Source organism: Echeneis naucrates, chromosome 9 (genome assembly GCF_900963305.1).
Source record: "Echeneis naucrates chromosome 9, fEcheNa1.1, whole genome shotgun sequence".
Lineage (NCBI taxonomy): Eukaryota > Metazoa > Chordata > Actinopteri > Carangiformes > Echeneidae > Echeneis > Echeneis naucrates.
In genome coordinates this window covers 593399-615901 of record NC_042519.1, presented here as the reverse complement: position 1 = coordinate 615901, position 22503 = coordinate 593399, and positions in this window count along the sequence as shown.

The following is a 22503-nucleotide window of genomic DNA, read 5'->3' as shown; positions in this document are numbered from 1 at the left end:
GTTCATAGCTTTTCAACAAATTACTATCATTATTATATGGATTACAGTCACAACTTTAGTATAACTGCTAATATATAAAGTGAGGTTGCTTTCATTCTCAGAGTGTGGAGCAGGGAAGAACACGATGGAATTAGGAAATCTTAATGCCACTGACTTTTACTAGACTTTCCAGGAGAGGCAAGCCTCAGTCTGCTTTTCTGATCATTTACTGTATCACATAACACTGTAGTCAGGTAGTCAGTTCTCTTACAAAATAAATTCCAATGTTTAAAAAAAAAACAAACAAACATTAAGTTGTTTAACAAAAGTTAAGCGACAGCAGTTCTGAAGATATTTGTAGACACCTCAAGGACTCATCCCAAACATCTCAATGAAAAAAAAAATCTGTGTTCTTCACCATAAAAGGTTTTGTAATCCCTTTCAAGTATAAAGCTAAACAAGGAGGATTGACAGAGTTGACTTTATTTAATCATGAAACTCATATTAGCAGAGTGTTTTTTAAAGTTTGTTCACAGGTTGGATCAGCTCGCCACATTGAGCGAGGGACTGTCATTGGCTGTCATGGATTTTGTTGCGCTCGTACCTCCCCTTTCCCTTGGTTTTCTCAACAATGACATGATATTTATTTTATGGAAAATCTGATGCTTAGCTCTGTGGCTTAAACAATGTCAAAACGGAATACACACACTGGATACAGGGCTCACTCTTATTCCAGCAGTTCCAAAAATGTGTCACGCACCGAGTCCTCAAGGATAAAGTGAGGGGAGGCTCCAAAAAGCAATGGAGAAATTGTATTTTGAATTATATTAAATTAAGGGCCACAAACCCATGCCGGAATGTAGAGACTTTGTATTTGTTTACTGCTGGGGGCCTGAGCCCAGTCATATCCAAAAGTAAACAGTTGTCTCAAGGGGAGTTCTTGGGTATACTAACCAAATCAGGCCTGGTGATCTACTGCAACTTGGTTGGTTTTTGCTGCACATGCAAACACTGGGTAAGTGCTTCTTTATCCAACCTAATTAGAAACTATAAGGCAAAGTCAATTTACTTTGCTGCAAGCATCCATCTCCTGTTCTTTCCCTGATAAGACTCAAGGTGTGAAATCTCTCTATTTGCATAGAGACACATTTGCATTACATTACATTGTGTTGGTAGCAGTTCTTGTCATGTAAGAGAGAGAGAAAATAAATAGGCAAACAAACAGAAAAGCACTTAATTTGATTTTAACTGTGGACATAGCAAACACAGACCTTTCAGAGTAACAGCTTTGTTCAACTTATTCATCAAATCAGCCAAGGAGACTGTTCAACTCCTCAACTTCTTCTTCTCTCCTCTAAACTGTGGCCAGGAGAAAACAGTGTGTACAATGTTAAATGAATTATGCAGTGTATGGCTGGTTGGTGACAGATGGCACCATAATAAAAAAAAATTACTGTACTTTGCTGGATGGTCAGGAAAGGGCTATAAATCACTTTGAGCTAAAATCAAGTGAGAGTCAGGATGACCCAAACTATGAAAAAACAAAGAGCTCATCAGGCAAATTATGAATGGCATCTGCATAGCAGTCTTCAGGCCGTACTGATGTGTTGAGAAGAAGGCCAAATTATTCTCCAAAGCACTTCAGAGACATCACCTCTGTTAACATTTCAAATGAACGTTGATGGTTTAATAAGGTGGCATGTTTGTGTCAATGCTACAGACTACTTTATGGGACAATGGTATCAAACATCAGCCTGTACAGATAATTACAAAATCAAACTGAAAATTCAGTAGACAGGAAGGTTTTGGTTTTCTTTTTCCTCAGACAAGACCTGGCTTTTCTCAAATGCACAAGGCGCCTCCTGTCAGGAGTGATAGGCCCTGCAAAAAAACACCAGCAGGACAGAAACAAGCCAAAACCTCAGTGAGACAAAGAAATGCAGTGAGAAAACAGGTTTGCATTGATTTTTCATATGATTGCACAGTAGAGAGAGAGGACCAAAAAAACCTCTTAAAATAAAATCAGATATGAACACAATGCTGTGAACATTGCTGTTATCACGACCATTTTCCCAGACTAAATATTTGGACTGTCAGACCTCTGGGAGGACAGTTTCCCAAAGACAGACTCTCTATCTACATTAACTTGTGTTTAAAGTTACAGTCTTGCATTCTTACATGCGCATGTATTGCCATGAAAGGGCATGTGTGCCGTTAAGGATCCATCGGCAGCACGTGCCTGCTAAACACTGGCTCTCCTCCAGAGTCTGGCGTTGGACGTGGCTTGATGAGGTGAATGTGCATGGCAGATGCAATGGGGAGAAAATCTCTTTTAAAACACACTTTCTGTATGGAATAGAAACAAGTAGCACCCCTGTTTTCTGTCAGGTAACACCTGCAGAACATACAAACACTGCTTTTTATTCAGCTCATTTTTATTCTTGTGACTCTATTCAGTGAGAGCTGGTTTATTTATAAAAAAGGTCCATATTTTAACTTCTGCAGTCTTTAATTTTGAATTGTTGGTATACATCAAGGGCAGCATGGCGGCGTAGTGGTTAGTGCTGTCGCCCCACAATAAGAAGGTCCTGGGTTTGCTTAACGGGCTGGGTTATTTCTGTGCTGAGTTCTCAGCATGTTCTCCCCATGTCTATGTGGGTTTCCTCCAGGTACTCTAGTTTCCTCCCACCGTCCAAAGATATGCATGTCTAGGTTAACTGATGACTATAATTTGTCTGTAGGTCTGAATGCAAGCGTAAGTGGTTGTTTGTTTTTGTGTGTTGGCCCTGCAATGGATTGGTGACCTGTCCAAGGAGTACCCTGCCCCTCGCCCGATGTGAGCTGGGATTGGCTCCAGCAGCCCCGCGATATGGAAACGGAAAAGCGGGAGAAGATGGATGGATGGATGGTTGGTATCCATCAAAAGATATATCTGTGATTTTGAGAACCAAAAACTTCTCAGTGTAGTTTTATATTTCCTCTCCTTTAACTTGTACTTGTACTGTTTGGCTTTTTAATGTCTACGTTTAGACTATTTTGACATTTAACCAGTCCTGTATAAACTGTAAACCTTTAGCCTGTATGGACCTACCTATAAACTGCATGCAGCTTTAGACCAGGGGTCGTCAACTTTTGACACATGTGCCATGGGTGGCACGCTAGCACCTCAGTGTTATGATGATTCTTGCTTTACAGTATCTCACAAAAGTGAGTACACTCCTCACATTTCTGCAAATATTTAATTGTATATTTTCATGGGACAACACTGAAGAAATGACACATTGATACAATGTAAAATAGTCAGTGTACAGCTTGTATAACTGTAAATTTACTGACCCCTCAAAATAACTCAACACACAGCCATTAATGTCTAAACTGCTGGAAACATAAGTGAGTACACCCCTAAGTGAAAATACAAATGTCAGAATTGGGCCCAATTAGCCATTTTCCCGCCCCAGTGTCATGTGAGTCGTTAATGTTACAAGGTCTCAGTTGTGAGTGCGGAACAGGTGTGTCTAAAACTGGTCATACTGGAATTTCAACATGGCACCTCATGGCAAAGAACTCTCTTACGATCTCAAAAAAAAAAATTTGTTACTCTACATAAAGATGCCCTAGGCTATAAATAGATGTCAACATAAACATGCCAACACCCTGAAAATGAGCTGCCATACAGCCATACATACAAGAACATACAGCAGTTTAACATTGGGCCCAACTTGGACATTGTCACTTTGGGGTGTACTGTATTGACAAGCTAACAATTCTTCCCCAAAACTGTCTCCTGACTGACCATTACCTTATTGCATTTGAGTTTAATTTAATGGGCTCCACAGCACTGAGGAATAAATTCAGCTATAGAAGATGTTTATCTGCAGCTGCTGTGGCTAAATTTAAAGAGAACATTCGGTCATCATTCCCAATAATGCCATATCTAAATTCAAATGAGGATTTCTCCCATATGCAGATTGATGACCTTGTGACTAGCACTATGGCCACACTGCGTTCGAAACTCGACAATGCCGCCCCTCTCAGAAAGAAAGTATTCAATCTGAGAAGGCTGGCTCCCTGTTATGATTACCAAATCCGTGCCTTAAAGCAGACATCAAGGAAATTAGAAAGAAATTGGCGTTCCAGCAAGTCAGAAGAGTCTCACAGAGCCTGGAAAGGTAGCCTAAAAACATATAAAAAAGCTCTCCGCAGTGCTAGAAGTTCATATTGCTCAGCACTCATAGAAGAAAACAAAAACAACCCCAGGTTTCTCTTCAGCACTGTAGCCAGGCTGACAGAGAGCCATAGCTCAGTTGAACCAGTGATCCCCTTAGCTCTAAGCAGTGATGATTTTATTAACTTTTTTACAGATAAAATCCTCACGATCAGAGAAAGAATTTATCAGCTCTTGCCTATGTTAGATAAAAATCTCCTACTGAATACAGCAACTTCCAAATCAACTGCAATGCCTATTTTACATTTGGAATCATTCTCACCTCTGAATCTCTCAGAGCTAGCTTCTATAGTTTCATCATCCAGACCGTCAACCTGTCTATTAGACCCAGTACCAACTAGCCTCTTTAAAGAGATCTTTTATTTAATTCAGCCGTTCATTCTAGATTTCATTAATCTGACTTTATTTCTGGGTTATGTACCTCAGGCACTTAAGACCGCGGTCATCAAACCCCAGCTTAAAAAGCCTAATCTTGATCCAGATGTTTTGGCAAACTATAGACCCACATCGAACCTTCCATTTATTTCTAAAATGATTGAGAAAGCTGTAGCAAAACAACTGCACGATCATCTGGATGGGAACAGTTTGTTTGAACAGTTTCAATCAGGATTTAGAGCCCATCGTAGCACAGAAACAGCACTGGTTAAAGTCTCCAATGACATTCTAATGGCTTCAGACAATGGATGAGCCTCCATACTTCTCCTTCTAGATCTTAGTGCTGCATTTGACACCATAGATAACAACATTTTACTACAGAGACTGGAACATGAAATTGGAATTAAAGGAACTGCACTCAGGTGGTTCAAATCCTACTTATCAGATAGACGTCAGTTTGTTCGTGTTAACAACAGCTCCTCCTCCTCATGTACTGTAGTCAGTCATGGAGTCCCGCAGGGTTCGGTACTTGGACCAATCCTGTTTAGCTTTATCTGCTTCCTCTAGGCAACATTATCAGGAAACACAGCATCAATTTCCACTGCTATGCAGACGATACTCAGCTGTACGTATCAATAAAGCAAAATGAAGTCACTCAGATAGTCAGACTGCAGGTATGTCTTCAAGACATAAAAGTCTGGATGACTGGACATTTTTTACTTCTCAACTCTGACAAAACAGAAGTTATTGTACTCGGCCCTAAGCACCTCAGATAAATCATCTAATCATTTCATCAGTCTGGACGGCATCACTTTGGCTTCCAACTCCACTGTAAGAAACCTTGGAGTAATTTTTGACCAGGACATATCCTTTGTCCCTCACATAAAACAAGTTAGTAGGTCAGCTTTCTTCCACCTGAGAAACATTAGAAACATCCTTTCTCAAGATGATGCAGAAAAACTAGTCCATGCATTTGTAACTGCTAGGCTGGACTACTGTAACTCATTACTATCTGGATGTCCAAACAAATCTCTAAAAGGCTTTCAGTTAATTCAGAACGCTGCTGCACGAATATTAACAGGAACTAGGAAAAGAGATATTTCTCCTGTGTTAGCTGCTCTTCATTGGCTGCCAGTAAAATATAGAGTAGAATTCAAAATCCTTCTTTTAACACATAAAATTTAGAAAAAGAGTTTGGTTTAGACCTGCTCTATATGTAAAGTGCCTTGATGTAACTTTGTTATGATTTGGCGCTATACAAATAAATCTGATTTGATTTGATTTGACTTGAGGGACTTTGCTTCTGGCAGTTTATCAGTCTTTCCACAGCACCCTGTGCAGTAATACAGTTTATCACCAATGAGATAGTTGACCACTGTTACAGAGAACACTGGGAAGTCGAACACTAGTGGTCGTTAAGTTGAGACACACTCGGTGTGGGCTGGAATTGGCTCCAGCATCCCCCACAAACCAGAATTGGATGAGTGGTAGAAGATCAATGAATTAATTAATTTTCTGGATGTGGTACATTGTTGTTAAGAGTTGGAGCAGTCGCTGCTGTAGAGGGTGCTGCCATCTTTTGTGTTCTAAGGAAACCAATTGTCTACTATTCAGATTGTGTAATTATATCTCATCTAGTCTTCAAAAAATTTTCTTTTTTCAGCAGAATAATTCCATGAAAATTATACTGATGTTAATAAAGGTCGCTGTTTCAAATAAAGGCCAGATAAACAAGGTAATAATGTAATTTACATCAAGGAAGGTAATGATGAATGGCAGTATGAAAAGATACATTTGAAATCATAAAGAATGTTTTTTGAAGGAAGGCCTAGAGAAACTGTCCATCTGTGGTTGATATTGGTGTTTGTACATTTACAAAGCTCAGATCCTTTCAGAGCTAGAGAGCAGTTTCAGAGCAGTAACTTTAGGTTAATAATGCTTCTGTGTGCTGGAAGAAGGAGGCCAAAATACCTCTCACATAACTCATAGATCGTGCTAGAGCAGCAGCATTACTGCTCACTAGGGGGGAGAGTGAGCACTTATCTGACCCACGGAGAGTCAAACTCTGAGACAGCTCACAAAACTGAATCCCAAACGTATGTGTTTCTGTTTGTTAAAACCTATCTGGAAAACCATAACTGATTTGCAATGTAATTTCACTCTGTCTACTCAAAGTTTCAAGTCACTACTGTGACTGTAAGATGGAAGATAGGTGCTTTTCTGTGGCAATAGCCCAATTCAGAGCAAACCTCAATATTTCTGCATTTCCACTGGCTTTTTAGAAATGCTCAGATCCCTTCACTCTGCACATGGTGCTTACGCTAGATTTAATTTTTGCTGTTGCAATGACAAAATGCATAGTGACATAACATTTTGCTATTGATCAAGAATTGATCAATTGATATCTCATTTGCATTGATACTCGTTCAAGCATATCAAGAACTGTGGCTAACTGAACTGAGTGCACAGTTTGTGTATATAAGGTTGACACCTGCGCACTGCAGTTGAAGAAGTCCAGTAAATTGTCTCTAGACCTCAAAGCACATTAGTTGAAATAATAATTTGGACTGAGATTGGACCAGGACTCTTCCTGGAGACTGAAAAAAAAGAGCTTCACCATCACTATGGTGAAACATCGAGATGGCAGCTCCATATTGTGGGTGATTCTGAGAGGTGGAGGTTTGAGGCAATGATTAATGCAGCCAAATATACAGAGTGTTCAGCAAGTCTAGTATCTTTGTCTATAACCTACAGTCCTTAAACATGATTTTTATTTTATATATGAGAATAATATACAAATTCAAAAATATTTTAGCAACTTGTACACTGATAAACATGTCACTGTGTTGGACACCAACATTCAAAGGCAAAAAAAGAAAAGCTATTAGTGAAACGTAAAGACTCTTTTCTCCTAAATAACTAGACATAACATTTTCATAGAGCCACCACTGAAGAAGACATGGGAAACAGAGAAGCCAAAAAAAAAAAAGTGATATTTGGGCTATCAACTCTCCCTGCTTTGTAAATTGAAAGCTGTCTCTCCTGTAGCAGAGTGCAAACTGCTCACCTTAGCTCTTTAAAAGATGCTGAAGAAAATTTAGACTGGACATCAGATTAGCTCCATGTTAGCTGAGCTGTTCAGGATATTACTATTTCTGTCAGCTGTTAAACACATCACTCTCTCAGCAGAATATGTCTTTAAGATTAAATCTGCAACAGTCAAAGCCCCAGTGCACAGATTTATTCCGGAGGCACCAGTAAACACTTCAAAGATGTCTAAAAAAGGCTTATCCACTTCAACCCTCTTCGTATGTGTTGTTAGTTCTTGATATCCATCTTCAGAACTAGCGTTCCTCCTCACATTCCTGTCGTGCCCACAGGAATTATGTATCAATGAAATGGTTCCACCATGATTATATCTGTGAACTCTGACTCAAAACCAATGCCGCCATGTAAGATTCCACGAGTGATCCATCGGAAATAATCATCTGCAAGACACTGAATACCAAGAACTGAGACATCACAGGGTGCTGTGAACACATGTGTATGTGGTGATAGGGGAGGGTGAAGGATGTAAATTCATAGATCTGTTATTAGATTGTCTGGATTTCAGCCCCAGCAATGTTCCATTCATCATTACAAGTAATTGTATCAATTTAGGATGAGGTAATTATCTTCTACTCACTCAGTATGAGATCTAACAGCCAGTCTAAAGCTGCGCTAGAACACTAACACTTGGGTAGATTCAAATGGCATTTCAAGCAAATTGATTGGAAAAACTTGAGTCTTGAGTATCTCATAGCACTGGCACTCCAGATGAGTCAGTCTATCTAGCAGGCAAGTCAATGATTCTCCATACTAAAATGTGGAAAACAGAATATGGCAGAACATTGGTTCACTTTAATATTTGGAAACATAGCAGCATCTCTTAGTATGGAGCAACACTCAGACCGAAAGAAACAAATGAACAAACATTATTAAAATTTACCAGTTGAAGACATCTGTCACAGTCTACGAACATCTTCGTTAAATTTTGACCTAATATACTTCTCATAGATCTATTTTTCTGGGCTATGATGTATCATAACAGCCATTCTTTGGTTTGCGGCAATGTCATATTGATGATGAAATGAGGCATTTTTTCTCACAATTGTGATTGCTTCATTGTTTTCTGGATTGTGTCACACAATCCAGTCTTCCCGAATGTCCCAGAACTCTGTGATCCATTTTTTAATTAAATGAAACTTCTCTTCATGTTGCTTTGCTATGGTCAGAATCAACTTCTACTCACATCTTTCTATGGCTCTCATATATCATTGCACCTATCATTGCTTGACAAAATCCCCAAAGACACAGAGGAAGGACTGAACTGTAGTTTCAGCTTCATTTTGTTTGGATATAATCAGTCAGATAGAAAATCTTACTCATTGTGTCTCACACAGCACATCAATTCCATCAGTCTGTTTTTGGAACAGTCCTGCTGTCACCCAATTTGATGTCATGTTATGATTTGTAATGGTATACACAGTTTGAATCGGTTTATTTACATGTAAGTGTTGAAAGTGTGAAGTGTTAAAGCCTTAACACTTTGTTTTTCATTTTCTTCTGCTCCACATTGACTTTACATGTAAACACTGAGAGTGAAAAAAGTATCTAAAGTTGAACCACTTGAGTAAAAGTAGTTCAGGATCTCTGCAGAACATCAGATGTTGTTTGGCGTGGTGCGGAAACAGTCTCAGTGACACCCGCCTCTCCAGTACACCCACACACCAGCCTGCAGCCCCTCCCATGATGCATGCTGTCTATTTGAGATAAATCAGGGTTCACGGGGCACTCTGGCTAACATTAACATGCATAAACATCACAATTATTGGGCCCGTAATCCCCCCCGAAAAAAAAAAGCCATTTTTCTTGCAATCAGTTACGACCATCCCTCATCTTGAAGGGTAGGCTGAAACTGCAATGCACAACTGTCGGCAAAACCAGCTGCACTCTCCTTTTTCCTCAAATACACACACATACATACACAGCCCCAGCCTCCTACCCAAACAGAGATTGTGTGGGGCCTTTCTTTTTCTCAGGGCAGTTTCTTCCTGTGAAGACGTGAAAACTGTGATTGTGGTCACAGAGAATAGCCAAGAGATTTTCAAATGTGAAAAGCTCCATATGAGTAGGTTAAAGCAAGTACATGTCAAAGAATCAAAAAATAGATCACAATTCCAATTGGTGGTTTACCAATTGGTGGTTTACCAATTGGAATTGTGATCTATGCATTACATCAGAAGAAACTGAAATGAAGAGATCCATCACTTTTCCATCACCATCCATCCAGAGAGGGCCCTTGTTTGCTAGCAGGCTTAACTGCCTTTTATCTGGAGCTGTTGCCCATAGCTGAGGTGATTGGACTGCATTATTCTTGTCCGAGAATGACCAAATAGGAATCCCTCCAGTTGTTTTCCTTTTTTCCCCCCAACCAACCTCAGTGTGAGTTCAGCAGGAAGCTGCTGCAGTTAATCAGGAAAGCATGTTGCCTTGATTTCAGCCGTCACCCACAACTGAGATTCTCTGCTTGCTCCTTATCATACCATTCAGAACTCTTTCAAACACTCCTCCTCCTTCACTTCTAACTTCCCAATCCAAACCTCGGCTTGTTTATCAGCATTACATAGAAGACACACTTGCACGGGACTAACCCTAGAATTTTGTTTTGTTACGGTGTTTGACAGCAGTGTGTTTAACCCTCCTGAGTATACGCTTCCAAGTGGATAAAGAAGGATAACGATGAATGTTATGTTATAACGATGAATGAAGTTATTTCTGATTAGGATTAGTTGTACTCTTCCACTGGAGCCAATTATGGTTCACAGTATATCTAGCAAATGAGGAAATATTATTGATATATGAAATAAGATGCGCTTGAGCTGTTATTGAATATGTGGAGAATTGGAGATTTATTTTTTTTATATTGTAACTTCAGATGGGAAAATCCAAAGGGATGAAGAAACGGAAAATCCTGAATATGTGACTCTGCTAGCCTAGCCCTCATCACATTACCTTCCCCTGCCAGCTGTTGCATTTGTTTTCAGAGCTGAAGCTGCACTTTACTTTTACCTGCCCAGAACAACATGGCAGATAGACACAACAGAACTTTCAGTCCCTGAGTATTTCCCTCAGGAATCATAGACTAAATAAGAGCAAAAAAAAAAAAGAATGACTACAGGACATACAATTATCAAATTAAAACTGTTACATGCTCACATGACTAGATGTGCAAATAAATTCGATCTGTCATAAATACCTCACAGAGGGATAATCTGTCAATTTTGAGAATAGAAAATAACAAAAGCTGCCTGAGAAATGACAGCTCACATGGAGCTTGGTTTAATCAGCTCCAGCTCCACCAGAAGTGTTTTTTATTCTATTTATGGGATGGTTTCAGATCCACCCGTTCTCCATGATTTCTTTAAAATCATGCCTTTAACTGTGTAAGATGTGGTCAAACAACACGTCCACCTGGTTCGGATCAGTTCTTTCTTTGCAGTTGTCTTTAGGACTATTGCTGGTGATTTCATTTGAAAAAATGGGCCCTTAATGGGGACGGAGGGCCTGAGGAGACAGAATTGTAGACATCTCTGTGTTGACATACTCTCAATCAACTCCAGCTTCCCTTCAGCCAAGGGGGGTCCTTTAAATCTAAGTAGCAGAGGCAGAGACGTGGAACAACACGTCCCATGTTCCCAGCCATCCAATTCCCAGCATTATGGGAAACCCAGCCAAGTGAGCTGGGTCAGGTCAACCTTGTCTCCTCGCCTGACTGTCAAAATAACAGTACCTTCCCCTCCAGCCTCCAGCACTGTCCGTCAAAGCCAGGTTGCTGAGAACTGTGGCACAGAAGGGTGGAAAAGCAATTAAATCAAACATGGGTGAGTAAATGCGGGGGGAAATGCCTCGTCAGCATTTCTCAGCTCAGCAGGAGAAAAGCTGATGCGTTTTTTTTGGGGGGGAGATTGTTACTGAAAGAGTATTGAAAGTGAAAAGGAAAAACCCTCCAAAAGAGCTAGAACATTTGTGTGTCACTGGGTGACAAATGCAGAACTTAGCTGAAGGGGTAAGAGAGACGTTGTCCGAATTCAGAGCCTCTTTCTTCTGAATCAATGTTCTAAAACTTATCCTGCGACCCCTGACCGCCCAGTTCATGTCTCATCCTAATTACCTTTGCGCATCAACCCCCTTGACCACCCCCACCCAAAGACAATATAAAAATTTGTCTTTTCAATAGTCTATCAGTCACGCTCTTACTGGCCTTTTCAGTGGGCGTGTATGGTTTCTTTTTGTATTTATTTATTTATCTTGCTTGGAGTGGTGGGGGTTGTCTGGCCTCAGGAACAGGGAGTCTTTGTTTAGGCTGGTTTCACATGGATATAATCCCTCCCCTCCTACCCCAACTCTCCCTCCTCCTCTGCACACCCTCCCTCCCATCTAGCTCCCCACAGGCAGAGTACTTTAATTTGTTTGGGGGCTGAGGGTGGCTGATCTCAGAGTCATTATACATGGCACTTCCCTATCCATTTACTAATCAATGACACCTTTCTTCTTCTGGATCAGAAAATTGTTTTTAGCTTCTCTAAGTCACGCTCAGCTTTCTCTGAAACTTCACCGGTAGCCAAACAACAAGCTGCCTGGACTCTCACAAGTGTCACTACCATGCTGGTTTTTTTGCATAATTGACAAATGCATGCAACGTGCCTGACACCTCAAACAACAGGATGCATAAAGTTTGGTTCACGGTCAAAGTGTGCTGCAGGCTTATACTCCTGACCTGCTTCTCTGGTCATTGTTTCACTGAAGGTGTTTCATTTTGTCATTTGTCATTTGATTATTTATATGTTTTTGTTGTTGTTGTCTTGGACGAGGGAACAAAATCCTCAGCACTGAGCTAAAAGGTTCAGACCTTGACCCTGGACCTCCAGATATTAATCTCAGGTATTAAGCCAGAATGGTCCAAAAAGTCTCAGTTCTCAAGTGTTCTTCCTTGAAAATTTTCATTTTGGTGAGGAGGTGCATGAGTTGTCAACAGTCAAAGTGTCTGCTGTTGTTCTGCCTGTTTCAACGACAGAAATAGGTAAGAGTTGACATAATTTTAGCATTACATCGTTTCATGTTTTCTTTTCATCACTTTTTCTTCCTTTCGAGCTGCATTCTCTCAAACTGTGAAATTCAACTCGTCTACCATTGCTGATACACTGATACACTAACTATCTGTAACTACTTCTCACCACTCACCATCAAACTAAATAATGACTACTTGTACATATTGACCATGACATGATCTGATCCTGAAGCAAAAACCACCACTTTTAATGTCCAAAGCTGCATGACTACATTTGTTAAATGATACATTTCCGTTGTGTTTTCATTGACGTTTCCTGGCTGAGATGACACTTAGACACACACACATAGACAATTACATGCCAAAGAGCTCAGAAGGTGCAACATACCTTTTTACCACAGAATTATTGCATTAATTATTCTCATTAGTTGCTTTAATTTTAAAATAATTTTTACTACTTTCACTGCATTTACACCTCCTGAAAAAATGTTTAAATAGGACGCTTACATGTTTACTACACATGTATGTGTACAAGTTTGGATGCTCACTTATATAGTATCAGTGTGATGACAAGCTTCAAGATGTATAAATATATACTGCTACTACAAATAATAATAATAATAATAATAATAATAATAATATTTTTTATGTAACATGTCTACAATACAAGAGATATGTATTTAAGTGGGATAGACCTACACTGATGTATAAAATTCAGTATCTACCAGGTTTCATGTACTGTATATGTTTTACATTTGTACTTGAATTTTCTTGAACATGCATTATATATTACACGTATGTGCATTTGCTGATGAGAAAATACAGGCTGGCTGGGGGTCCTGTAAATAATCTAGTATCGATGACACAACAAAAATTCAGCATCAAAAATGTGAAGCTCCAGACTCAGCTCAGACTTAACAGTGACAAGAGTACGTAGAGCGATTAATTTTGTCTTCACAGCTCTTTAAAATTTCTGTACATCAGAGAAACCACTACAACAATCAGCCATGTGATTTAAAGTACTTATTGTATGTGTTTATCAAGTTTAGCATGAGCAGAGTCACCAAAGAGCACTTGCTTGTTTCAAAGTTGAACTTTGAAACAAGCAAAACCTCATCAAGAAATACTTTTTTATACACAACATACACTACCCAAATATTTGTAAATGTTTAGGAAACTGCTAAGAAGAAACTGAGTAAACATATTTTTTTTAAGAGTTCACTAGACTTGACTAATTGGTTATTCTAAATTGCCCGCAGGAGTGTGATGAACAACCACTCACACCTACAGACAGTTTAGAGTTACCAATTTGTCTTATACACATGTTTTTGGATGGTGGGTATAACATGCCAACTCCACACAGAAGGCCCTGGAACCGAACCCATAACCTTATTATGGGGCAATAGCACTAACCATTATGCCACCGTGCTGCCCAGTCCACTTATTGATCATGAAAAATAGAAACCACATCCTCATCAGAAGGTATTATCAGTAGGAGGGGTGCTTTGGTAATCTAACAATCATCTAATACATTTTCCACCACCTTATTTTTTGGCACTGAATGAAATTAGATGAAACATTTTCTCTACAGAAGAGTCCATGTCCCAAAGCGAGGTAATGAAAGCCAGAGGACAGAGAATCTTGGCTGTAGTGATTTTTGAGGGATAAACATTATTGGTCTTCCAGTCACTCACTCTGATTGCCTATCAGGTTTCTTATGAAGCTCATAATTCTAAAAGTATTGAGCAGGAGATCTGTGCGAAGACGGTGGTTTGCTTTGATCAATGTAATTTTTTCTCTCTCTGAGCGGGGTAGTCTTTTTTTGTAGGTAATATGAAAACCCTAACCCAACAATATGAGGTGTATCTGTGGGAGCACAACAATGAAGCCAAAGACACAATTTTGTCTTCTCTGGTGTATCTCATTGATTCTTCCACGACAGACTGCATTGGAGAGGTCGACATGACATTAAGGTATTCGTGATCCAAATGATGATGCCTGACTTTAGTGTTACAGTCTATAGAATGGGGTACAGACTCGGGGTCTTTAAAGTGAAGAACCTTGAAGACCATGGGAAAATGTCTCTCCGCCTCCTCTCTTTGATTATTAGCACAGTATATTTTTCCTGATGGGTTTATTGTCTCAGTCTGTACTTTCAAGTCTTCAATACAATGTGATGTTAATTTTTTAAATGATGCTCCCATTTAGAGGGTGATAGACCAGAAAGCTGGGCATAGATACTGTGTGATTGACAGACTCTACCACCAGGGATGAGCAAGTAACTGTCTGTATCTGTCTATCCATCTACATTATTTGTATTTGTATTTGTACTCGAAAGGGGCGGGACTTAAACCAGAAGCGGGCGTGGTTTATACAAAAGTTATATTTTTAGGCCTGAAATTGATATGCATTGACCATATTTCGTGTAAGCCTCAATATATCAATACATTTTTATTTACAGCTTAATTTGTATAACACCAAGTTAAGAAGAGCGAGCCGACCGGAAATAAAAAATCTGACCCGCTGAAGAGACAGTGAGAACATAGTGAGGACATCAAATCAAATCAAATCAACATGGGATGGCGATGATTCATCACCTGCAGGATGAGGACAGGGAGAGAGAGGAATGGGACTGGGAGAGACAGAGACTTCGGGAAACCATGGTCGTCAAAATTGCTATATCTGTACCAGGTACTCACTTCAGTCGGGTATCCGGCTCAACCCCACTCTTCCTCAGCTACTCCTTCCCCTCCGGTTTCTGCAGGCTTCAAAAAAGCAAGATGGCCACATATCAGCAGCTCACAGATCACCTAATTTCTAACTTTAGTTCAACATCTACCATGAGAATTTGGGATCACATTTAGCACCACTTTGTATAACTGTGGACTTTAGATTTAGTTATTCCATTATGTGCCTATTCCATCACTGTCAGATGTGATGATTAACAGCGCTGTGACAGCTGACTGACCATGAATCATGGTCAGGCATTCATAACTCAAAAATATGCAAAGCAAACAGTTTTCATGAATCTGATTACCCAGGTTCAGGACTACGGGTGGAGGGTCAGATGCTCTCATTTGCCAACGCCTTTGATGCCATTTCCAGTGTTGGCTACTGAAGGCAGACAGTGCCACAGACAGTCCCTCTGTGTTCCAGGCCCTGACAGTAAACCCGCTGTGTCTGAGACGTGAAATCCGATCAACTACAAAAAACAATGAACTAACACTGACTCCTTGCCAGCATTAAGACGTGTTGAAGTGATGTTTTCAGTGAAACATATCCAAAGCATGTGGGCAGATATTATTCTGTATGTTCGTTATTACAGCCATGAAGATGAAACCTTGTCATTCTGATCTTTTCTGTAGTTTTTCCATTGTAACATGTAACTGAAAAACTGAGCCAATTGAACAAAGGACACAACACAGTGTAAAGGCAGTAATACTGATAAAAGTAACTGTATGATATGGTCAGTCTCTCCAACCCAATTCAAAATGATCAAGCAGGAATGTGATTTGCAATTAATCATTTAATACTATCTTTTAATGTGTAAACTGGTGCTAATTATTAAAAATAAAATCAAGAAATTTGACATTAATTGGATTGATCAGCTGTTAAATACAGGTTTCCTTGTGTGTTTTCAGAGTCCGAACTGCTGGACCTTCATTTCTGAGAAAACGCACTACTACTCACAAGCTAGGTGGGTAGCTGCCAGTGCTGGCAAGTGAGTGAATCTCCCTCACTTTATATTGTTGGCAGTATGCAAACACAGTCATGTGACCTGCTGCAGGAAGCAGCAATCCTTTAGCCCACAACCAAACAAGCATTTTAAGTTTCTGATCAAACGTTTAATGAAAACACAGCCTCTGATTAAAGATGTGTTTTTTCTCAGTAGAATCATTTCATGTACGAAGTTGGCTTTGTTTGCAGGGAGGGCTAAACATGTTGCCATTGGCTACAGGATTCATTGACAACATCTGTGTGTATCTACCCAATCAGCACCAGATGATTGTTTGGGATCTTTCCTCAGAAACACTACCAGGCTTCTCCTGTGTGTGTGTGCGCGTAGTAAACACATGAGATCAGGCTTTCTCTGTCCAAATCTATTTAAGTTATAAAGTCAGCCATTTATTTCTGATTCAGTGGAAAATTCTACTTTAAGCTAAACTCCATAGGTTAAAGGCTGTAGGTGCTGCTGTGGAAGAACTGTACATCACTGAAACACAACACATGAAAAATAAATAAATAAAAACTCTGCACAGACTAAGGTCAAGATAACATTATACAGCCAAAGCCATCAGCTCAGGCCACGAGAACAAAACCAAACCATCCTGTAGAAAACTACAAGAAAGACATTTCCTAGACAACACTTATTTTTCGAGTAACATCAACAACCAAAGCTTTCAGGTGTCTTCTTAACAGTTTCAAATAATTTACCAGTGTCTTTATGTTCACAGACAATGAAACCAGGCAGGCAGGAGGAAACAGAGCTGAAATGACTTATTAGAAAAAAGACTTTGGCCACTGCTTCAGTGAAGGAATGCCCCGCTGTAAGGACTTCTGCTTGTTAAGTTGGATATGTGGCTGTGTAGACCTGAAATCTGAAATGCAGTTACGTGGGTTATAAGCACCCTCATACACAAACCAATAAAACTGTCATGATTTAATGGGAAGATTAATGCCTTTCAAACTGCTGAATGAAATATGAGGTAATCTGACTCCTCTGTCCTAGTCAAAACATGCCCAACACAAGGGCAACCCACATCCTGCCATGATGAATAGGGACCTTTTGCCTCTCCAAGTCATAATATGATCCACAAAAGATATATTTATCGCCATAAACTGGATGTAATGTTAATTTTAGCCACAAAATTTGCATCTATCAACACATAACTTGATGTCCTTTATTGGTCTGCATATGTGGAGTAAAATCATTTATACTTTATACTTATACTATACTTTATACTTTATCAAGGTCCAGTGGAACATAGTTGCCAAGAAGGACTGATACCTACAGGAAATGGTGACTTAACAGTGGAACTTAACTGCAGCAAACTGATAAAACAGGATATTAAACAGCTAATAAACATTTAGATGCATGTATGCTTCCTTTTAAATCCTTTCCAGGCATCTTGAAGAAAATGGTTGTTTGAATTTCCATGGGCAGTTGAATGTGTGCTGTCACACATCTGATGCAAGTGACTCGTGGAGGTGAGGTAATATCGTGTCATTACACTCATAATGTGGGGAAGCACGAGGGACCCCTGAGTGCTCCACATGAACCATGTGTGACGGAACCATTTATGAAATATAGCAAATTTCTCTTCCGTAATTTATGGTCAATTCTAAAGAAACCCTGCAGCTCCTATTGCTTCATGTGAAAACCTCCATGAAAGAAAAAAAATTATTAAGCCAAAGATAATTTACCTGCAATCTTTGGTGGTCACTGTGGTTGGTGATAAATGCAAATTGTTAATACTCATGTGGACCCAGGTTTCAGGCTTTTATTTACCAGCCTGATTTGGAAAGAAAATATCCACAATTCCAACACACTCTACCACACCCTGACATTTTTAACTGTTCATCTGCACAAGATAACAAATAATAATTTCATTATTACATAAACACCAATCTACTTGTATGAATAAATAAATGCATGCACTATATGAATAAATACAATTATTATTAAATACAAAAATGAATGAACGCATTAATAGGAACATTGTACATGTCTTCAAATATTTTTGAGATTATGCTTTTTTATCTCTTTATCTGTTTCTATGCATTTTTGCATGTAGCACTTTTGTGTTTCGTTCTTTTTTTGAGGACACCAATTTCACTCTAAAGAAGTCAACAGAGCACAAATAAAAAATTATGGAAGTATTTATGTAAATATGTACAAATTTAGAAATAAAATGAAGACTGTATCCTGAACTATGAAAATAGATACATGCTTTTTAAGTTTTCCTTTATTTTAATTTTTTTTTTTTTTTATATAATATTTGTACATTTATTTGTTCAGTTTTCTTATTTTTAAGTACACTGCAGACTGGACAAAAATACATAAAAACTGAAAAAAGTTATTGTTAAGAAATAAAATAGAACTTAACTTAACATCAGTCTACCAATTCACAAATACAGGCTTGTTCATGTAGTCAAGCCTGCATTTGAATTCATTTCTACATTTTTACAATTTATTTCTTCATTGAAACCCACTGATGATATTTTGACCTCCAAAGTATGCCCCAACTTAACTGTCACTTTCAAAGTTTTTTCTCATATTATAATTATAACTTAGGCTTATTTCCTTTTTGTCTTTACATGGATTCATTTTTCAGCTCAAGGCGAAGATGGGGAATGTAATGTAGTTTCTACAAGCTGCCTACAGAGGTCAATAAAAGCCAGAAAATCTTAATGTTAACACTTGAAACACCTTAAATGTGCATGCTGGCAGCTGTTGGAAACAACACTTATGCTGGTTTTCAGTTCACGTTCACAGAGGGGAAACCTGAAGAGAACCTGATGAGAACGAGAAAGGATAGAAATATTTCAACACAAAAGCAAAAATGGTTTTAACTTTGACTTAGTCTTCAGTCAAGGACAAGAAAATGCAAATGAATTCCAGTTTTAGATTCTTAGTTGCTGGTAAACCCACCATAAATCTGTGTTTATGCCTGAATGCATTCTATGTATGGATGAAGACATAAAAGTCCTCCCTGTGATCTGGTTTGGTTATAAAAGTGGGAAATGGGAGGTCAGAACACACTTATCCCCTGCACGAAGATGAGAGCCACCTGTAGAGGTAGAAGAACCATGATCTTTCATGCATGTATAGTTTCCAAAGCAGAGTGTTGAAGTCCAACATAAAAACCGTCTTTGAAAGCCTCACTACTCAGAGCTCAATAGTTTGTGTCTCAGGGCCCTGCACAGAGGCATTCATTCATCTTCAACCACTTATCTGTTTCCAGGTTGTGGGGGTTCCTGGATCCGTTCCCACACTGGGCGAGGCCGGGGTACACCCTGGACAGGTCGCCAGTCCATCAGACGATTTAGAGTCACCAATGAACGCAAACATGCAGTCTTTGGACTTTGGGAAGTGTGTGTGCATATGTGCTGCAGGTGCAGACTCCTCTGATGTGCGACTAGTTCATCAACTGACATGGACTAAACACGCACACAGGGTGTTATTCACTTGTTCATACATTACTGTGAGACAGAGACACACAACAGAAGACTGATACATATATGCAAAGACATTCACGCAAACATTGAATGGCCTACACAAACAGACCCACACAGACAGACAAAAACAGAGTTAAAGTTAATGTTGTTCACTTTATTCAGACATGACTGTGGGCCAGATACACACAAACACAGACAGAACTAAAGTCCATGTTTTGTTCACTTCATAAATTACTGTGGGACAGAGACACACAGACAGACATACAATAAAAGATATTCTCACATACACAGAGGGAGTGAAACAGACAAAAAAAACAAAAACAAAACACACAGACACCGAGACACACAAACAAACGCACAGGGTTAAAGTCAATGTTGTTCACGCATGACTGAAAGAAAGAGGTGACACACACATATTGAGAAACAGAGAGCATTAAAGTCCACGTTATTCACTTTGTTCATACATTACTGTAGGACAGAGACACACACACATATACAGATATACACACAGAAAGACATACAACAAAAGACATATAAATATACACAAAGATATTGATACCCCCACACACAGCTCAATACACACAGACAGACACACACGTAAACATATAGACACACATACAACAAAAGACATCAGAGGGGTATTCCAGAAATATGTTGTTAACCCTGAGATGAGGGAAACTGGGTTATCTATTCCAGAAAGAGGGGTATCTGAAACTTCAAGTCAATCACCATGGTAACATACTCTGTGTACATAACCTGCTCACTTGCAGGTTTTCTTTAAGAAACCCTGAGTTTCTACCTGTCTCCTCCCAGGTGTAGACCAAACTCTTTATAAAATTATTTAAAGAGACCCAACAGATCCCCTGATGAGCAAGCACTTGGCAACAGTGGCAAGGAAAAACTTCCTTTAACCCTCCTGTCGTGTTCAGGTCAAATCTGATCGATTTACAACTTAAAACACTCATAAATATTGTGTTTTACATCTGATTGCCTCAAGGCCTTATGATATCCTCCAGACTATGCACTTGAACACATAAAAGTGATGATCACCTCTTTCATTGAATTTTTAGTGTTTTAATCAACCTTGTTACACCTGTGGCGTTCCCGGTCAAAAGTGACCTTCATAGGAAATTAATGGGTATCCAGACTATATTCCTATATTCACCCATCAGACAGAAAACATCCCCACTCGCTCACACACACATTACAGACTGAACAATGTCTTTTGCGGGTACACATCTCTTTGCCGCAGTTATGTGTCGATTCTCCTATGTGAACCAACTTCCCGATGAAACAATGTATCATCACACAGACTAGACAGGTGTCTGTTATGTGAACTCATCTCTTGAGGGAATTATACTCGAGATGACAAACCTGGAGGGGAAGCGTGTGTTTGGGGACACCTGGAGAGAAATCGACCTGGTAGACCTCCAAGCCTACATAGGTCTGTTGATTTTACTTGGAGTATATCGCTCAAACAATGAGGCTACAAAAAGTCTGTGGGATGCAGAGTCTGGGAGGCCTATATTCCGGGCAACTAAGTCCTTACAACAGTTTCACGTCCTTTCAAGAATTATTTGATTTGATAAAAGAGATACACAACCCGTCCGCTGGCGAAATGACAAACTGGCAGCCATCAGGAACATTTGGTACAGGTGGGTGGTGTGCCTACCACTTATGTACAATCCAGGCCCTGACATGACAGTTGATGAGCACCTGGTTCCTTTTAGAGGTCGCTGTTCCTTCAAGGTGTACATTCCAAGCAAACCAGGGAATAAGTGAGTGTTGTCTGCATAGCAGTGGAAATTGATGCTGTGTTTCCTGATAATGTTGCCTAGAGGAAGCAGATAAAGCTAAACAGGATTGGTCCAAGTACCGAACCCTGCGGGACTCCATGACTGACTACAGTACATGAGGAGGAGGAGCTGTTGTTAATACGAACAAACTGATGTCTATCTGATAAGTAGGATTTGAACCACCTGAGTGCAGTTCCTTTAATTCCAATTTCATGTTCCAGTCTCTGTAGTAAAATTTTATTATCTATGGTGTCAAATGCAGCACTAAGATCTAGAAGGAGAAGTATGGAGGCTCATCCATTGTCTGAAGCCATTAGAATGTCATTGGAGACTTTAACCAGTGCTGTTTCTGTGCTACGATGGGCTCTAAATCCTGATTGAAACTGTTCAAACAAACTGTTCCCATCCAGATGGTCGTGTAGTTGCTACAGCTTTCTCAATCATTTTAGAAATAAATGGAATGTTCGATATGGGTCTATAGTTTGCCAAAACATCTGGATCAAGATTAGGCTTGATCTGGGGTTTGATGACCGTGGTCTTAAGTGCCTGAGGTACATAACCCAGAAATAAAGTCAGATTAATGAAATCTAGAATGAACGGCTCAATTAAATAAAAGATCTCTTTAAAGAGGCTAGTTGGTACTGGATCTAATAGACAGGTCGACGGTCTGGATGATGAAACTATAGAAGCTAGCTCTGAGAGACTCAGAGGTGAGAATGATGCAGAGCACTATGGAAAGGCAACAGTGTGTAGAGCTGTGAGAAAAATTACTCTTGCACTGAAACGTCTGTTACCAGTGATGGTGGTGTTCCCGGGACACAAACCACAGGATTGCAGGA